The 19132-nt window shown below is 45.4% G+C and overlaps 1 long non-coding RNA gene across 1 annotated transcript; it reads left to right on the top strand.

The window, feature by feature from the left end:
- Positions 1–12180: 12180 nt before the first annotated feature.
- Positions 12181–14364, top strand: LOC142579078 (uncharacterized). Its single transcript, XR_012827351.1, has 2 exons — positions 12181–12491; positions 12723–14364. It is a non-coding gene; the product is annotated as an uncharacterized LOC142579078 (long non-coding RNA).
- Positions 14365–19132: the final 4768 nt, after the last annotated feature.

Genomic DNA, 19132 nt, shown 5'->3' with positions numbered 1-19132 from the left:
ATTACAAGTTACCCTCCTCCATAATCATGCATTTTCTCCTCAACTCGTTCGCCGAGAAATCGGGGCTAAGCTCCGCCTTCACAGGCTCTGCGTCATGATGGCATGTCGTGTCGTCGACTTCCGGCTCTCTATGAGCGAGTGCGCAAAGCCTCTCCAAACTCTTCACCAGCTGCTTGGCAGTTGGCCCCAAGCGAGAGCTATCGAAGCAGCGTGCGTTGCAAGCATTCTGTCGCAGTGCCGAACGTGTCTGGCATTACGGTAACCACAGGTGAGCTGGGCGTTTCGGCAGAACGGCGGAGGCATAAACTCAAGCTGATGAAGGAACTTTAGCGTAGACGTATGTGAGCTGCCTGATCAGTCTCCATGGTTCAGCCACCCGTTGGTGCAGAGCTTAACCCGCCAAATGAAGAGCTAATATTGCTCTAACCAAGTGTAAAACATTTTAAACATATACAAAAACAATGTGTTAACAATTACACTCCTGCAAAAAATTTACACCAGCAGCAAAGAAGAATACATTTTGTTACTGCTACTGTGTGTGGTTGAGCTCTGTGCCACCAGGTGGCTGTACCGTGCAGACCATTCACATAGGCACTTCTGCTCATCCCGTGAAACGACACAGTCAAACGGGCAGGCCCTGTCCCCTTGCGCTTGCTTTTACCCTAATACCGGACTCGCCAAACGCTGTTGCGTTAGTATTCTTGCGATGTAAAGTGACGGCCGCAAACGTGCAAATCCTGGCACCAATCGTATAGCGGCAGTCCGATGCACTGCAGCCAGACCACTCGTCTGCTGCCTTGCAGAGGGAAACAGTGTCGCAGCTTGACATATTGTCAGTCACTACGTTTGCAGTCCACAACAAAGTCGAATCATAATGCTCGCGAAAAGACTGAGACTGATTCGACCACGGAGCTCTCGTCAAAATGGAGCATGTTGTAGCACAAGCAGACGACGCTTGATGTGTGCCAGAAGTGCTTAAGTGTAGTGAGAAATTTTTATTGTGCATTCTCTATCTGTTACTTTCTGTTTATAGAAACAAATTAACTAAAATTCCAACTATTACGAACATCATTTGTTCACCATAAAGCTGGAAAAATTATCGATGACGCGCCCTGGGGAGCCAGTCGGATAGCTCACCCTACTGACCTCAATTGGGTAATTTACGTCATATGGGTAGGGGCGGCTGATAATTACGCCGAGCAGGATGCTGCGATCGGCAGTGATGTACATTTTTTAAAACCTTATAATAAATTACACGCTTTACACGGAACACTTAGCTGTGTCAATTAATGATCAGAAAGACCTACTATAACTACTCAGTACGTTTGTACAAAATCGTCAAAATCGTTTCGGGGTCCCTTTAATGTCTAGTGAGGAGCAGTGGGAGGCTGCCTTGCACAGCTCAAGGCCCGACCTTCAGGAGGCCATCCTGGAGTGGGCTGAGAGGATAGAGGAGGCCTTCTTCAAGTAGTTCCTCTCCTCACCCTCTATGCTGTTGCCCCCTTCCCTTTAATGAGGGATAAAGTTTTTCATCATCATCATCTCACAAGGACGCTGTGGTCATGAGATGCACCTAGACTGGAACATTGCTGGCCCCTTTCCTACTCCATTGATGCTGATATGATAGGGAGTCAGCATTCATAAACAGCACTTGCCTTCAGTACCAGCATCAGGCTGACCCGGGCCACCTGCTCTGACATACGTGTACAGCATGGTTTCAAAGGAAAGCCCCTCTACAGTGGGGCAATGGCTGAGGTCATCACCTGAGAATGCCTTGGAATTATGGTAGGGTCTTGTTTCGCTTCTTCAGGACCCAGCAGTTCCACTAGTGGGAGACCAACTGTGTAGATCCTCTACCATAGCCTCCTATATATACACTTTTACAGGAAGCTGCTTTTGCTTCTGTGCATATTGTGTGTGTATATATATATATATATATAGTGAGTGCAACAAATGCCTGACTTTCAACTTCATCATCTCCACACATCATCATCCATTGTACATCTTCGTCTGTATATATCACCAGCAGCACAGCTTGATCCTCGTGGTAGTAGCATGAGTTCATGCTACTACTTGCGCAGTCCATTTGTGTTTCAGAGGGTGGCGAAATATAGAGTATGGGTGCAGCCCATTCGTGTTCGGAGGAGTGGAAGGGTGACGGGAGACAGGCACGTAGAGAAAGCTGGAAAGTGAGCGTGTGGCGGCTGTTCGAGCAGTGAGCCATCGTCCAGGGGCTCACATTCCTCGTTTTCTTTTTTCTTTTCAAGGATTTTGCATTTCACTACCTTTCGGCATGGACACTCAGCAGCCGAACTTCGTCGTGATAACCGATAATGCGGCATCAGGGCATTGTAGTAAGCAGGTTATTTCATAATGGAAACATACAAAAGTTGACGGTGCAGCAACTTCTCATTTTTATAACCGATATATTGTTCAAACCGGTATCGTTATAAGTGGTTTCGACTGTGTGTATACACACACATACACCATACAGGCAGCTATACCTCTACGCAAGGCAATTTGCTCAAGTGGATCCATGTATGCCACACTTTCTGCTTCCAAGTACACTCAAGATTGCGGAGGTAGTTGCTTCTGCCTTTCTTAAAGCCACATCTCTTCTCTAGTGCAGTGCTACAAGCACCACAAATAAGTGAATTATCGATCAACCACTTAATTGCAAGATGAAAGCTTAAAACTCAAACCGAAGCCCCCGTGCCCTTATACTCGAAGGACCAACTCGCCCTGCCAGCATCAGCAGAGATGATGTCTTGCACGGCACACACTTGTACTCCTTGCAGCGCACGAATAACCAGCTACAGTGAGTACAATGAAACAAGGGAAAGGGATGGAACCACAGAACAATGGAATGTCGCTCATGGCAACGTTTTGCTTGTGGATGCTGGCCGAGGCAATGGTAGAAAGCTGTAGGGAGCCTTCTCGCATCATCGTCTCCCAGCATTTCATTAGCTTCTATCTCACGAAAACCTGTTTAATAATTATTCAGGTAGTGTGTTCCTATTCTGGGGTGAAGGGCTTAATTAGAGGCAACGATTCCAAAAGATTGAAATTTCTGGCGTAAAATGTGTGCTGAGAGCCCAGTTTTTTTGTGTCTAATCTTATTGGCCCCTCTACAACAAGGGCAGATTCCGGGTAGCCACTAGGAGAGTAGCCTCATATCAAAACAAAAAGAATAAATGGCGTGGTATGGGGGAGGGGCAAGGCCCCCTTTCTGAATCCGCCAGTTCTCGATAACCCCTACTCACAGTTACAGTTTGAAAAAATCTGTGCGCGCACATCGATGATCATCATTATTCTCACATAATTGCACTTTAAACGGTGTCATGAAACCACATGCGCATGTGCGTTAAGAAATTATTACCACCACCATGAGGGCCAGTATCTTGCAACCATGTTTTTTTTTTGTGATGCTAATGCCTTAATGCCTTTCGGCACTTTTCGCGTTTGTGTGTGGCTGCATTCGATGTGTTGCTTGACCACTCACAAACTCGAAAAGTGTGGAAAGGCATTAGCATTGGGAAAAGGCATAGCTTCAAAATCATAGCTCGTTCTGCAATATTCTGCTAAAAACCTTGAAGCATTTCTTTCAAGTGATTCCACCTCTGCAAAATAAAAGTTGTTTATTTATTCATTAGAAACAGCAAGAGCAGAAAATACAATCATTTGGAATTCGGACGACTCTCAAATTAGCGTAACATAGTGAAGCGCGCACAAAGAAGGACAGAGGGAAGTGTAGACAACACGAGCACTTCCAACTTCCAACTTCAAAAACTTCCAACTGATCATTTATTCAAAAAAATTGCATAATATGAACACTTTCCTTCATGACGTCACAAGACCGAAATGCCAACATCAAGTGGCCATGCTCAGAAGCTTAGTTTCTTTAGAGGTGCACGTTGCTTAGAAAATGCCCTGAAGAAATCCTCTTTTCATTTCATGGCAGGAAGTTTCCAAAGGCAATTGAAGTGACACGACTTATGTCGGCAGGTTATCCTGACAGTGTTCTGGTATCTATAGCTGAGGGGAAGTTGAAAAAACAGGCAAGAAAGGAAAGTTACTTTATGGATTCCACACTGTAGTAATTCCATACATGCACAATACCTCATACCGTCTAAAGAAGATAGGAAATAGCAATGTCAGAGTGGTGCTTCCCACCCCTGAGAAGCTACAGAAACTTTGCCAAAGGCTAATCCTTTCCAGGAAAAGAAAGAGCCTGGCACTATCAAACATTTTGATCCTCTTGTAACATGTGAGTGGCATGGTATATGAAGTTCCGTTATCGTGTGGTTCCAGCTACTATATCAGTCAGACTGGTAGGTGTCTAAATGAAAGGCTTCTAGAACATAGGACAAAGGTAGGAAATTACCATGATAGGAATCTTTCTGTGCATTAACTGTCATTAATGTGGAATAAAGAACAAGAAGCCGTGCAAACTATTGTTCAACAAGTGTAGGATAGTAGCCCAAAAATAAGAACCAGGATGTTAGGGAGATAACTGAAGCAGATTGCATTAGAAAGACGGGTGCGTCATGTGTCAACGTACCTCTAAAGAAACTAAGTTTCTGAGCATGGCCACCTGATGTTGGCATTTTAGTCTTGTGGCGGCATGAAGGAAAGTGTTCATATTGTGTAATTTCTGTGAATAAACGATCATTTGGAAGTAAGTGCTCGTTTTGTATACACCTCTCTCTGTCCTTGTTTGTGCGCACTTGACTGTGTTCAGCTATGCAAAACCAACTTGCCCAAAAGTCGGTGCTTCTGAAATTAGAGTATGCCCCATTGCAGGTGGGGTCGTGATCAGTGTGGCCAATTTAGCAGTTTTACCACTAAATTTAATGGTTTTTGGTGCTGCCTAGCGGGAAACTTTGTTCTTTAAGGGCGGCGATAGCGGTGGGTATCTTAGCAGCTTTCTAACACTTTATTTGTTTTTTGGTTTGTTTTTTTTTTGCGATAGTTAGCGCTTCACCCTTCGCAAACATCTATGTAATCCATGGCCCTTTGGAAATAAGAGACAAATGCCATCCTTAGTCTGTGGGCTGGTCTCCCAAGAAACATCAAATTCTGCTTCAGCTGCCCGAGCACCTTGTTCGTAAGATCGGCACGATGGAGGCCTATGGGTTGTGTGATGGCACTTTCCCTCGACACATAACCACACCAAAAAGATGGGGATATTTTCTTATGTCATTTCAGTCACCACCCTGCACCCTTAAAAAGGTTTGCACCCTACAAGCCCACAACGAAAATCGTCATCTATCTTACCCACATTTTCTTCCTTTAGCACTGCGATCCCGGTACCTCCAGGTCACGAATGGCATGTGCGTTATCAGCGTAATGTAGCATTCTTGACAAGAAAGTAGCGAATGCAGAGTTTTGAATAAAGGATTGAAACCCGCCAGATGACGATTATCGTTAATTGTGCATGTTTTCGTGGGTCAAGATAAAACCCAAGGGGTGCAAACTATTTTACAATGAAGATGTTTACCTCTAGCGCCCGTATGCACCCCACACGCGTTCCCATGCAGGGGAGGTAGCCTGGCCGGCTTACAACCGTATCACGGCACTTGCCCCCACCTAAGTATGTGGGCCGATCCCGGGGATACCCATGGCGGTGGCGAAGCAGGCTGTTGCGTTCGACCTGCGGGGGCTGGCAATCTTCGGGGAAGCGACCGTCGAACTCTGCCCGGTCCGCTGCGATGACTCGCTTTGGGAAAACGAATGCGCCTCTTCAACAACCCGTTGGCGCCGGCATGTCTGCTGCGGCGACTCGCTTTGTAAAGACAACAATACGCCGCGTCACCAAGTGAGTGGCGCCGGTATAATGTCTAGACGCAGTCTGCGAACCAAGTAATGTTAGTGGATTCGCCGTCACCGTCACGGTTTGTTTGTAGTGGGGGAACTCCTGGAAGAAGGTGTTCTGCGGCGCCGTCTCACGGGTCTTAGAAGTCGTCAGTCAATGGGCAGACGCGGCGGCGGCCACTGACTGCAGGGTCAACTCTGGGATAAAGAGGCGCCTGCTGGGGTCAAGACCTCTGTCTGCGAGAGCCCTCTCACCTCGGTGTGGTCATTGAAACCTGTGCGGAAGTGAGTGTGTAAACCCTCCCACTCAAAGGCAGGTCGGCTGCGATGACTTTGGACGCTCCGAATCGGTCGAAGGTTGAACGGCCGTTTTTCCCTCACCTAGGGATCTAGGGAGGACAGTGTATTTAAGCAGCCGTTGTCAGCTGTTCAGTGTGCATTCTCTTTCAGTCATGCTAGACTGATGAACTGTAACGTTCTCATGTAGATACTGTAAATAAATCACATATTCCTCGTTCTCAATGAGAACAAGTCTCTCCCTTCAACGTCTTCAGCATGGATGAGTTGGACAAAGGCATGGGCCAGCTACTATCTATTTCATGCCCGAACCCAACCATTACAACTGGCCGACAGTGGTGAGACGGACTTTGCGGCGTGGTGCTGCGTCTGCGGTGAGTACTTGGTTCTTGCTTTGACTCTCTAGGCTTCATTTTGTGATTGTTCAGTTTACAACAGTAGGGAAGCTGGATTGTTGATTGTTAGCTAGGTTGTGTTTACTTAGGTAGGTTTAGCGAGCAGGATCAAGGCAGTAAAGCAGCAATGATGGAGTTAAGGACACTGCTGAGAGACGAATTATTGATTGTTGGTGACGAACTGGGCCTAGAGGTACACAAGGAAATGCTAAAATGGGAATTATTGAAGCTGATTTCTGAAAATGCCAGTAAGGAGGACATTGAAATTGGGCTAGAACTTCTTAGGAAAAGAGAGAAACAGCAGAAAGAGAGAGAACAGGACAAAGAGAGAGAAGAAGGGGACAGAAAGAGAGAAGAACGTGAGTTGAGAAAAATGCAACTTGGGCTTGAAAGAAAACGTTTGGAGTTGTCTCAAGGAAGTGAAGTTGCTCTGGGACAATCAAGTGAGGCAGAATCACACCACATGGACAGGCTGTTAAAGCCATTTGAGGTCGGGAACGACATAGGCTTGTTCCTAGGAAATCTTGAAAGGACTTGCGAGAAGATGAACTTCGGTCCGAGTACATAGCCACAGTGGTTGCTGTCTATGTTGCCATGTGAGGCTGCGAAAGTAATCGCCAGACTCAGTGCACAAGATGCATATGATTATGCAAAGGTTAAGGCTAGTCTTCTGAAGAAGTACCACCTTTCAGCCGAATCTTTTCAGCGAAGGTTCGAAGCACAGGCAAGAAGGATAGTGAGGAATATCCGTAGTTTGCATATGGCTTAAAGGCAAACCTAGTCGAGTGGCTGAAAAGCGCGGAAGCTTACAAGATTTTGAGCAGAGACATGATTATTGAATGCATGTGTCTAGAGCAGTTTTACAGAAGCATCCCACAATCTGTGAATTAAGCTGTGGGTGCAAGACAGAGGGAAGGTTGTGGAAAGGGCGGCCGAATTAGCCGAAGAGTTCGCAACCCGTAGAAAGTTGAACGCCGATGTTGGAAATTGGGACGGTCGAAATGGACCGCGGAAACCTTTTCCGTTCAAAAAGGGTTCACAGACTAGACGACCAGAGCCTGTAGACATGGAGGAAAAGACCTCAGAAAAGAGCGAGGAGAAATCAAACGGGGAAACCGGGCAAGAAGAGCAGAAAAGAAAATTTGAATCTTTTAGACCCATCCGCTGCTATAAGTGCCACAAACTCGGACATATCGCAGTAAACTGCGGGAAGCCTAGCGTGGTTTTCTCCTACGTGGATGAAAAAGACGAGAATATGGAACTTTTAAGAATAGACGAGAATATGGAACTTTTTTTCACAACCTGCAAGTTAATAGCAAACCACGCCGGGTGCTGCGAGACAGTGCCGCCACTATGGACATTGTCCATCCATCTTACATGGCGCTAGATGACTTCACTGGAGAAGTAGCATGGATCAAACAGGTTGTAGAAGAACACAGCGTGTGTCTGCCCATGGCCAAAGTCAAAATCAGTGGATTGTTCGGGGAGCTCTTGACCGAGGCTGCAGTTTCCAAATTTTTGTCGCTGCAGTACTGTTACATTTTTTTTGAATCAGTCAGATCAGTTACTGCGTGACAAAGGGCTTAAACTGGGAGAGGGTGTAGTACAGGCGTTGACGCAAGGCCAAGCTCGTAAAATCACGTCGCTTTCGGCTGAAAATGCAAAATCTGCTCCAGCGGAAGTGGCAGAAGAGGTAACTTCAGTAACCGAATCCGAGCTAGGCTCGAGGGACGGAAAAACTGTTGAGGAAGCACTGCCAGCTGACCAGCTCAATGAGAGCGGATCACTCCCTAGGGTGTCAAAGTTCACGCCTGCAGGAACAGCCAGATGACGCAAGCGAGACAGGGTCATTACTATCACCGGCCTCAAAGAACTTTGATCAGCTCTTACGTGTGGACAGAGAGTCACTGGCAGCCAAGCAAAAGAATGATGACAGCTTAGCTAAATTGCATCGCACAGCTAAAGAAGGCATTACTAGGCGCAACGTGATGATACAAATGAGAGAAGGATTGTTGTATCGCCACTACAGAGACCGAAAGGGCAGGATTCTAGATCATTTAGACGTACCTAAGTACAGGGAGGACCTTTTGAGTCTGTCATGGAAATGGTCGGTCTGGCCACCTAGGCATAAACAAATCAGAGGAAAGGTTGCTTATAGAATACTACTGGCCTGGCTGTTTCAAAGACGCAGAAAACTTTGTAAGATCATGCGACGCCTGCCAGCGCTCGGGTAAACCAGGAGAAACATAGAAAGCTCCGCTAAAGGCAGTGCCCTTAATATCGGAACCTTTCAGACGACTTGTGATAGACATGGTAGGGCCTCTACCAAAGACAAAGTCGGGTTACAGGTACTTGTTTACCATGCTGTGTCCGGCTACAAAGTTTCCAGAAGCGATCCCTCTGAAAGAGCTCAGCTCCACTGAAGTAGTAGACATGCTTTTGGCAGTATTCGCACGAGTTGGGTTTCCAGCCGAAATTCAGGCGGATCAAGGGTCAGTATTCACCAGTGCACTGACTTCCACATTCTTACAAAAGTGCGGGATAAAGTTGATACACAGTTCCGTTTATCACCCTCAGTCAAATAGTGTAGAGACGTAGCATTCAGTGCTTAAGCGAGTTTTGCGGGCGCTCTGTTATGAGCACAAGGAGGACTGGGAGAATTGTCTTCCGGCCACTTTGTTTGCTTTGCAAACGGTTCTTCATGAGGCTGCAGGGTTCTCGCCAGCAGAACTAGCGTATGGGAGGTCACTCCGTTCTCCACTGAGAATGTTAAGAGAGATGTGGGAGGAAAGAGGAGAGAGTCCAACAGTAGTAGAATACGTGCTAAATCTGCTGGAACGGCTAAGTGCAACCCAAGAACTAGTCGAAAAGAACATGGGAGTAGCTCAAAAGAATGCCAAGTTCTATTACGACAAGAATGCGAGGCTTCGTACGTTTAACGCCAGAGACCAGGTAATGATCCTCAAACCTTCAAGAAAGAACAAGCTTGCAGTTCGCTGGGACAGACCCGTTAAAGTGTTGCACAAACTTTCAGACACTAACTATGCTCTGAAAATGGCCGGTCGCAGGAAGGAGGTGAGGATATACCACTGCAAAATGATGAAGCCATACGTAGAGCGGAGCGGAGTCGTTAACTTTACTCAAGGAGCAGGATGACACTAGTACCGAATTTAATTAGTATAAGGCGACCTCCAACTCTGAAATCAGCCTAGAAGTAGTAAAACATTTGGTAAGCTTGCACGCTCACAAACACAAGCAGCTAGATGAGCTAAAAGGGATGTTAGAGGAATATCTCAACAGATTCAGCGATTGGCCAGGTAGAACCGAACTAATAACTCATGAAATAGAGCTGACATCGACCGAACCTGTGAGATGAAAGCCTTACAGGGTGTCTCCATGACAGAGAGAAACTATGGAGGCAGAGATACAGCGCATGCTAGAGTTGGGAGTTATTGAGCCCGCTGAGAGTGACTACACGTCACTGCTAATACTTGTAGAAACCCCTAATAAGGACCCTTGTCCGTGTCTTGACTACAGGAAGTTCAATGCCATCACTAGGAATCAGCTGTACCCGATACCCAACATTGAGGAACAACTCGAAAGAGTTAGCGCTGCTAAATACACTTCAACTGTAGATCTCGTGCGGGGATAGTGGCAAGTTCCCCTTTCAGAAAGTGCCAGCCACTATGCCGCATTTATCTCACCTGTAGGCACTTTTCGCCCTCGCCCTCAGCTTCGGACTGAAGAGTGTGCCATTTAGCTTCTCTAAGTGAATGGATATTGTCCTAGAAGACTTGCAGGAGTTCGCCTTGCCATATCTTGATGATGTAGCAATTTTTTCGGACAGCTGGGAACAGCACGTATATCGCACCTCGAACAAGTGTTCTCACAGTTGAGGGAAGCAGGCTTAACGATGAAGGCGGAAAAGTAGGTTTGGCTGCTCGCAGGTTACTTATCTGGGCCATGTTGTCGGCCAGGGCACGAGACGGCCGGCTGAGCTGAAAACAGCTACGATTGGAGATTTTTCACAGCCGCTCACAAAAACAGACATTCGTTCATTTTTGGGACTTGTGGGGTACTATCAACGGTACATTCCGAATTACTCGCATATAGCAAGTCCTTTAACAGACGCCCTCTGAAAGGGAGCACCGAATAGCATTCGACCTGCGGGTGCTGGCACTCTTCGGGGAAGCGACCGTCGAACTCTGCCCGGCCCGCTGCGATGACTTGCTTTGGGAAAACAAGAATGCGCCTCGTTGGCGCCGGCATGTCTGCTGCGGCGACTTGCTTTCTAAGGACAACAATATGCCGCGTCCCCAAGTGAGTGGCGCCGGTATGTCTAGACGCAGTCTGCGGACCAAGTAATGTTAGTGGATTCGCCGTCACCGTCACGGTTTGTTTGGAGTGGGGGAACTCCTGGAAGAAGGTGTTCTGCGGCGCCGTCTCACGGGTCTTAGAAGTCGTCAGTCAATGGGCAGACGCGGCGGCGGCCAATGACTGCAGGGTCAACTCTGGGATAAAGACGTGCCTGCTCGGGTCAAGACCTGTGTCTGCGAGAACCCTCTCACCTCGGTGTGGTCAGTGAAACCTGTGCGGAAGTGAGTGTGTAAACCCTCCCCCTCAAAGGCGGGTTGGCTACGATGACTCTGGACGCTCCGAATTGGTTGAAGGTTGAACGGCCGTTTTTCCCTCACCTAGGGATCTAGGGAGGACAGAGTGTATTTAAGCAGCCATTGTCAGCTGTTCAGTGTGCATTCTCTTTCAGTCATGCTAGACTGATGAACTGTAACATTCTCATGTAGATACTGTAAAAAATCCCATATTCCTCGTTCTCGATGAGAACAACTCTCCCTTCAACAACGTCCTCAGCGTAGATGAGTTGGACGATGGCATGGGCCAGCTACCATCTATTTCATGCCCGAACCCAACCATTACAAGGCTTCAAGCACACTGTGAACTTCCAAAAATAAGTCTAATATCTTGGGCTTGGGTCCAAATAGAACCACATAAGTTATATATATAGTGTTTTTCTTACAATACCGAACATATGTATATAAAGAAGAGTGTCGCAAGTTATATATATAATGTTTTTCTTACAACGCCGAACATATGTATATAAAGAATGTCGCAAGGTGGCCTAATGCGCTTTGTTTTAAATACTGTTTGACGAATAATGAAAGGGGGAAAGTGTGGCGACGGAGCCTGTGCACGTGGCCTGCGCTTCCGTGGTTATAACGTCACGCGCGTCGAAGATACTGGCGCGGCTGCAGCAGCGGTTGCAGCCATAGAGTTTCAACTGCGGCTAAAGTGAACTACCGCGGCGGCACTTGTGACGGCGTAGTGTGGTGCCGTGTAAAAAACTTGCATGATTTCATAATGTATGCAGGCCAAAGAGTTTCGCTAGTAATCTGTCCCATTATCTGTCTGTTGCGGCCTCACGAATTTTTAAAAACGTGCAGTTTAACGTGCTTTCCGGTCAGTGATTGTTTCGCAACGTTACCGCACTTTATATTTGCACATAAAAGTGCTCATTAATATAGTGAGATTAATTCATATATTTTTATTTCATTACGGTCGAAAAGAAAAATTTCTCGGTCCAGTGTAGTTTCTTTTTTTTTCTCAACTGTGTTTAACGTGCATTTTTTTTTTTTTGTGATCGTGATGGTGATCAGCGGGTACTTAGCGGACATGGAGGGAGAAAAATGCTGGGTACTCGTATCGTGTATATCGTGAGTATCGCGGGTTTTAGAGTTTTGGGCTTTTGAGGGACTCGACTAGCCGTTTTCTTTAATTTCTAGTTGGCAACACTGGTTGCGCTGCCATAACGGCGCGCAGGACTATGGGGATGTTGTTGTTCCTGATATTGGTGTTTTGATGTCGTATATATATATGTTTTTCCATGATCGGAGAGCTGTGCACTCACACTAGTACTGCAGCTGAGAACAACGCAAGCAGGCAAACCAGTGGACCTGCGCCGCAAATGAGGTAAAGTGGAACCCTGCCAAAGATTTCTCGTTATATCTGGTTGCCTTGGCGCCTTCGTTTTGTTTGGACAAGTTTCTTGCGTGTATAGTTAAAATGGTTTTTGCCACTTTCCATTTATTACTGTGAATTTCCATCGAAATAGGTTCTTCAAAATTATAGACTTCGATGTTGTGCTCATTTGTCGGAAAGTTTAATCTTGACTGAAATTGTTTTCTTTTTAAATGCGCGCAGGTTCTGAAGCTATGGATGGACAAGACGACGAATATTACACTTCATACGACTCGTATCGAATGGCACCGCAATGCAAGCTCCTGGAAACTATATATGAAAATCCAAAACTACGCACCGATGGTTTAAAGCAGTTTACATCGGTAAGGAAATATAAAAGGTTCATAGACTTCACGGCGGGACCAACGGCAACCAAAAAGTGGAAACGAAGCCAAAAAGCACGGAAACTAGCAAGCAGTCGCCTACTCCACGCCTTTGGAGCTTCTGACAATTGTGACGACCTACAACACTCACTCCGCTCTGTGCGAAATGCGAGAGCGCGCATGCCGCCGTCGTATGAGAACAGAATCTCGCAACAGAGCTCCGAATCACGAACAGGACTACAAGGTTGCTACAAAAGTGCTACTGTTTATGGACGTGTGCGAGAGACGAAGAACGGGTCTGGAAGCCACGAATGGCACAATGAGTCGCATGTAGTGCCTGTGTGTGCTGGTAACTTTGAGTTGCCCGAAACTTTTGTTGTGTCTAGCACGGACTTAATTGTCGAGGAGGCTGCCACTGTTGAACTGCCCCTTGATTGCAGAAACAAGAAGGAAGAAACTCTAGGCATCTATGATAATATGGAATGTCGAGAACATGAGTGTGATGAAAATCTCACTGGTGTGAGCAGTAGTATACCATGGTGTTATGCCCTGCCTTGTACACAGACCAAGGAAAATCAGGCTGCGTTTTGTTACAACAGTGGTGATCGGTCACAGGTGATTGACTGTAGAAGTGGTGGTTTGTGTCAGAAAAGCCCAGGAGAGCCCTTTAACAAGACACTGCCTTCCGAAGGCTTTTATGCAATTTGTGACAGGAGACCTCTGCATTCCTGGGCAGCATGCCAAGATGATGATGTATCTGACACTGTGGTGGAACTGGTTGCAGTGATTGAGACGACACACAGTCTCTGTGACAGTGTTGTGAAAGACAGCAGTGCATCTGCTAATCAAAACAGTGTGAGTTGTCTGCTAAACCAGGCTATAGAAGCTAGCAATGGTAATGTTACTTAGCGTTATTTTGCTAGCTTTTATGCACATGTACACCACATGTGACAATCAGTAGTATACAAGAAGTTTGTGATCATGCCTTTGTTGTTCTTGTTATGAAAAAACAAATGATGTATGCTTCAATGCAAGAAGTGTTTGCAGTGCATATGAAGGTATATGCTATGTAATCCAGTCAAAATACAAATTGTGCTCTTCTGCCTTCCATGGCCGAGCACAAATGCAGGAAGTACTTGTTTATTTTATTGCTCCTGCTGTGTGGGGGAGTCTAGCAATTGTTGCTGGCCTGGCCAGCATGCACATTTCTTCACAGATGCTGGGACCAAGGTAGCACTTCCTTACGTAGTTGCCCCACTATTACATGCCAGAAATGTGTTTCGTTGATTAGTGTCAGCTTGTCCAAGCATGGATCCACATTACACAAACAGCTTTGATTGCATTGCATGGTTCTTTTGAGACAAAGTGTAGTGCCTTTAACATTGTTCCCCAAGAGGTGGTCTTTTGTCGTCTTTGTACTTTATTTCAAGAACTGCCACATAGTGAACAAAAATGTTCTAGTTCTGTATAAAAAAGAAAATATATGGCAAACAGAAAAATAATTATATGGCAGCTGGTCATGCTTCTTTTCAAGTGACTCCTATAGACAGTGAAATCAAGAATGCTTGAACAGCTCCTTCAAAGGAAGCCTGCTGTACCTGCTCTCCATGCCTCCACACTCCCTGAAAGTATTTCCCCTAAAGATTAAAAGGAAATACAGACCTTGCAGTACTTCAGCAGCATCGAAATGTTACAGTCATGCACTAAACTCATGAACTGAGTGTGTTTGGGGATGGAAAAAGATTGCTCACAGCAAAAACCCAATGTGCGCACTGCAGTGGCTAAGTGGCTGTGTTCTGCTGCTGAGCACACGGTTGCAGCTATGATATCCAGCACTGGTGACTATTCTGATGGGGTTGGAATGCAAAGATGCTTGTGTACTAAGCTTTGAGTGCTCCTTGAAGAATCCCAGGTGGTCAATTTGCTGTGTCACAAAAGCATCTCGAGTCTTGTTAACATTCATTACTATGAAAAAAAAATAACTCCAGACAGGGTGCACTGTTCATCACATGATATAGCTGTGGTAAGGGGATTACAACTAAATTCAAAGCCCTGCAACATTATGGTGTCTATCATAGCACTTATGTTGCTTTGGAATGTTGGACACCATCGATCAACCAATTGAGGATTTGCAAAATAATGAGTTCCACTTCGTGTTTTCTAACCACATACTCTCATTCACAGACTGCATCTCTCCCCTCAAGTGCCTTCCCCCTCCAAAGGCCACAAAAGCTTTTCCAAAATTACTGCAAAAATTCCAGGACCTCGTAGTTGCCCTATACCCGCAGACCCCACAGACTCTGGCAGAGCAGAGGCATAGACAGGGTTCACCTGTAATAAAGGGGAAGATGTTGAACAGGAATGATAGTTCATTTTGCTAGTCTGTGGTCATGGTTACATGGTTACTTACACATGCACAGCAACATTTTTGCTATAGGTCAATTAGCAAACACATGCACAGTAATACGGGGTATTTAGGCTTAGGAAAGGAGCTACCTGATCATGTACCCAAAGAACCTCTTCTCTATTTCTCCCAGTAAGCTGCCATTCATGACTGAGTGCCTGCCGTATACAGTTCGGCCCATTTTTGTTCATTTGGTGATTTCCTTCTCATGATCCAGGTCCCCTGTCCACTACTTGTCCTAGATAAACATACCCTTTCACAGCTTCAAGATGCCAGACACCAGGGGGTGGGGGGGGCATTCTGCAAGTGTCCACATAGTGGACATGTCCATTTCATTTGCTGCTGAATTTCTGATTGGCAAGACTGGGGTATGTGTCAGAGGGAGACAGGTGCCTTCACTCAATCAACACTTCAGCAGCAGACGAAATGAACATGCCCACTAGGTGGACACTTACAGAATACTAACCCCCCCCCCCCCCCCCCCAAGTTATGAACTTGTTTCCTAGCCTGGCTACTGAATGTTATAAATTTTCAAACCTGTCCTCAATCCTTTGTTGTAAGTACAAAAATTTCTTAATCAAATGAAACACATTTTTGTTAGAAATAATTGACCTTCAAAAATCAAATGCCAAATATTTTCTATATTTAAACTAAAGAAAGGTGTGTAGTAAATTGGTTAAATAAAAAGCCTCATCTACATTATTTGATGCATGTTATACTGTTCATAACGACAAGTTAGCAGCTGGTGATTGGAAAAGAAAGGCTATTATAACTGAAACAGTATCATATCTGGTATACCATGGCTATTAAAGTAATGAAACAAAGGAATGGCACAACACAAGGTGCTTGTAGAGTGTTGTGTTCACTGAAGGAGCTAAGTTCAGTACTACAGCACTGTAAATCTGTTCAAATGAATGCAAACATGGTGGCATTGGCCAAGTTACAGCTTGCTTTGCTTAAATATAGAAAAAAAGAAACTTGAGGCTGCCTAAGTTTGAGGCATTTTTGTTGAACAACAGAAAATTATTGTGCAGAAGTTGGCTGCTCAGTGTGATCGCTCTGGAACTGGTGCTTCTGCACTGTAACCGTGGCTATCGTGCAGCAGAATTGTCAAAAATACCCACCACTTGCACTTGCATTCCTCCCTGTAGATTCTAATAAGTGTCGCTATCTTTTATGTTTGAACAGAAAGAAATATTTGGCAATTTCGACTAGCATATTCATTCAAAAACAAATTGAATAGCAAAGAGTATTTGATTCATGTTCGAAATTTCAAATATTCAGACATCTCTAGTTGTAAGCTATCTTTACCGTTGTTGAACAGAACAATGTAACCTAATATTCACAAGTTGCCTTTATATTCTCTGATATTCCTTATATTAAATCCTTCGAAATGTTGTGTATACAAGTGGGGACTAAAAAAAAAAACATGACTGACTTCATGGAGCTCTTTGTATTTGTATTGCTGCGTTCTACTGTTAGGTAGGTGCAGGTGGACACTTCACAAGTCAGTACCACGCCAACATTGCCATAAAATGCCCTGCGTGTTTGCGGTGACTTTTCCAGACTGTTGTCACATTACTCTTGTGAAATTGTAATGTCTGTTTGTAATGGACAGAGAATCTCCTTGGAAAAATGACAAAAGCAACACTTGCAATACTTCAAACGACATTTGTGGAGGAGGCACTGAGCCATGCATGAGTTTTTGAGTGGCTTGGGTGGATTCCAGAGAAGAAAAGTGCATCCTAATTTTGGCCACCCTTCAACTAGTCATAGCTATAAAAAGGTTAGACAAAAACTCAACAAGAGTTGTCCCTGAACAATTAACATGGTTTTAGAAGCTGCTGGTATGAGTTAGAGCTCTTGAGTGGATATTGAGTGTAGAATTGGGCATGAGATGCATTGTCGCAATGTTCGTTCCCCACATGCTCACAAAGGACGAAACGACAAAACAAATATCGCTTTTTTTTAATTTTGTGCCAGGATTTAAAACATCACATTAAAAGTGACCCAGGCCTTTTTTGAAGGTAATCACAGGTTACAAAAGCTGGTGTTAAAGGTGTCAGTGACGAGAACTTTATTGAAGTGTCCTAAGGAACTTGACTTCGGCTCCCCAATCAAGTTGGTGGCTCCGCCCACGATGGGACCGTGAGATGGTGACTCTCTGCGATGTTGCGGGCCCTCTAGATGGCCTGTAGTTGGTGCGTGAATTCCGAGCTCTTCAGCAAGATGTCCCACTTGGACTTGTATTGAAGGTCGGAGCTCGCATTGTATGGGCAGCCAGAGCGTGTGGTCTAAGGAGCAGCATGTGTGACCATATTTGGAGCACGACTGCGGGAAGTGGGGTCAATCCAACTAAGCGCTTCGGGGGTGGGGTAGGATCTTGTCTGTAAGAGCCTAAAAGTAGGTTGTCCTGAGTAGGCTGTCCTACTTGAGACCTCCCCTTTTGCTTGTCATTCTAGTGATGAGTCTTTGTATATTTTTCGCCTATGCACCTAGCTTGTTTAGAGCTTCTGCATTACAGCCTTTGGCATTGATTAAAAGTTCTAAAATTTTGAAGAAGTTCACCCTCGGAATGGGGTGCCCTTCTCATGTTGTAATTTTGACTGGCAGCATTTCCACAGGCTCGAGGTTCCTAACGCCCTGCCTGGACTGTCTGTAGAGGAGGAGTTCAGATATGGTCAGTGAAAGCTTGAGACTCGTGCATGTAAGAAATTCTTCTGTTACCTCTATGGCTGCCTAGAGAGATTGCTCTAGATCGGCCAGAGACCCCCCGGAGACCAAATTGTGATATCATCTGCACAATATGCATGGCCTATTTTTGGGAGTTCAGCCACCCTTTCGGAGAGTTTATGCATGGCGATATTGAATAGTAGCGGAGATAGGATTGAGCCCTGAGGGGTTCCACAGTTAACCAGTTCATAAGGACCGCCCGAGATCGTGCTCAGTAGAAGGAACGCTTTCCTTTTTGATAGGAACGAGAGAGTGAAATTAAAGAGTTTCCACCCTAGGTTGAGAGAGGAAATTTCATTCAAGATGTGTTCGTGAGCCACCTTATCAAAGGCCTTAGCGAGGTCGAGTGCAATGATTCCGTGGACGTCCCACGTCTCGTTCTCGAATATGGATCTTTTCAGGAGGAGCATTGCGTCCTGTGTGGAGAGTCCCTTTCTAAAACCTATTACATTATGCCTAAATAGTTAGTGGTTTTCTATGTGTTCGATGATTCGATTGTGTACTGCATGTTTGGCCACTTTGCAAATGCACAATGTTAGAGAGATGGGACGCAGGTTATTTACGTGTGGAGGTTTCCCCGGTTTGAGGATGAGCACCACCTTGGCTATGCGCCATTCCTGGCCTGACTGTGCCCAGAGCTCCACACCTCGTTTATGTCTGCCGTTAGGATTTCGATGGCCTTGTCGTCCAGGTTCCGGAGGAGTTTGTTGGTGAACCCGTCTGGTCCCGGGGTATGACCCGGAAGCCAGGCAAGCTTAAAGTAAGTTGAAAACTACTTCTTCACCAAGACCGAAAAAAATGCAAAAATGCACTTGTGTAAAGACTATGACGATAGTTTCTTTTTTTATTCTTTGACACTTTTGGAATTAAGCAGGGGGAATTTGCTTCTCCTGTACAGACTGTCTATCACGAATTTGACTAGCAAGTATTAAGGAGATTAAGATAGAATTTGGATGGAAGCACTCAAACTTGTGGAATGCGGGTGATTGGTTTCTCTTATCACGATAGTGCCGCAGTTCACACTGCTTTAGTAATGACGTGGTATTTAGCCTTTCGAGACGGGCCGGCATACCCCACTAACTCTATTCATCAGTTCAAGCTCCCTGTGATTTTTTTTGTTTCATTTTTAAAGA

Source organism: Dermacentor variabilis, chromosome 1 (genome assembly GCF_050947875.1).
Source record: "Dermacentor variabilis isolate Ectoservices chromosome 1, ASM5094787v1, whole genome shotgun sequence".
Classification (NCBI taxonomy): domain Eukaryota; kingdom Metazoa; phylum Arthropoda; class Arachnida; order Ixodida; family Ixodidae; genus Dermacentor; species Dermacentor variabilis.
Note: the sequence above shows the minus strand (reverse complement) of the source record. Positions and strands in the feature narration are given on the sequence as shown.